The sequence below is a fragment of the Antedon bifida genome, chromosome 3 (genome assembly GCF_963402885.1).
Source record: "Antedon bifida chromosome 3, ecAntBifi1.1, whole genome shotgun sequence".
NCBI classification, from domain to species: Eukaryota; Metazoa; Echinodermata; class Crinoidea; order Comatulida; family Antedonidae; genus Antedon; species Antedon bifida.
The window spans coordinates 19,705,499-19,706,956 of NC_136228.1; the positions used below are offsets into that span (position 1 = coordinate 19,705,499).

The window sequence follows — 1,458 nt, forward strand, 5'->3', positions numbered from 1 at the left end:
CTTCGATATCATTTATATAGCAATTATTTACTTCGGTTTCACCACATTCGAACACTGAACCAACACCGAAGGATCTCCCCTTGAAACTTAAGCCCTTTGTCAGGATCTTTTTTTTTTTTTTTTTTTTTTTTTTGGTTATCAGCAACATTAAGGTATCTAAAGTAGATATGCTTAACAAACATTATACACAAACGTACATCTATAAGAATATAATAAATTCAATTACCTCTAAAACGTTTCCTTCTAAAGAAAACCGTCTCTTCTGGGGACTCCCTTTAGCCTCCATTACCGAGACAGAATAAGGCCATATAAATTCGTTTAGCACATCTTCATTAATCTCAAATGCGGCAACATTGGTTAGTTTTCGTCTCGGTTTTCGTTTTTATAGTGCTACTTCTGCAATCGCGTTGTATGAGATTGTAGCCGATAACAGTAGTTGTATATCGTTTAATTTGAACGATAACTCTTCTGGAACCTTGTATGTTTTTCCGTCGTCTGTTACAATATCTACTGGGTACCTGAAAAAAGGAAATGTAATAGTTTGTAGAATACAAATTTTGAGACATTGTTTGTATTTTGTGTTGTTTTATTTATTTATTTGATTTTTAAAATGTCGAAGGTCCTAGTTCCTGGAGTTGTATGTTTTATAAGACGATGAAACAAGAAAAATACATCATTGCATAAAGTAATAATACTATTTGTTCAAATACTGTTGAAACATGATTGAAACTGCAGATTGCAGAAACTTTATTGGCTCTGTAAGACTGTGAAAACGATAACAATTTGGTATGGGTTGAATTAAATGTGGGAGGACTTCATTAATAATCATTAGAAAATCTTATCCATCATCAATATCCTCAATCGCCACGTTTTGGACTTTGTCTGGAAAAGTAAAAATTTGTTATGGGAATATAAGTTACATTAAATATTTTTAATATATTTTATGTATTTTTGATTTTTAATGATTAGTAGGTTGTCGTAAAGTGTATTGTTAGTTGAAGATGTGAGCGTTAAGGTATTTGATAGTTTAGTGGTATTGGATATCTGGTTAATGTGATTTTACGATAGGCCTACTTTTAAAAGTTTATTTGTATATTGATTTGTTTTGGTATATGAATGGGGTTGCAATTTACCGTAAATTTAGTTGATGCCGTGCTTGAGGCATGGCCTTCTTGCGTTATCACGATGGTGCTCACAACAATGTTGTCTGTGAGGGTTGCAGTATTTTCCGCCGCAGATCCCCATATATATATATATTCATGGGGGCCTCCCTTGTTCCCATGGTCAGCGTTCTTCTTGTATAGGTAGGCGTTTCAGTCAGTTATCAACACTGGCTGGTGAACGTCTAGTTCCAATAATCACATTGTTCTCATAACACCCCACAACTTCGTTACTCCCTTCTGCCAACACCTTTCCTTGAATAAACTGCCTACCATCTCTCGATATGACTCTTTTATT

At 34.2% G+C, this 1,458-nt stretch overlaps 1 long non-coding RNA gene across 1 annotated transcript; it reads right to left on the reverse strand.

The window, feature by feature from the left end:
• Positions 1–206: 206 nt before the first annotated feature.
• Positions 207–1,246, reverse strand: LOC144837414 (uncharacterized). Its single transcript, XR_013611476.1, has 2 exons — positions 1,134–1,246; positions 207–518 (listed from the first exon to the last, which is right to left on the reverse strand). It is a non-coding gene; the product is annotated as an uncharacterized LOC144837414 (long non-coding RNA).
• Positions 1,247–1,458: the final 212 nt, after the last annotated feature.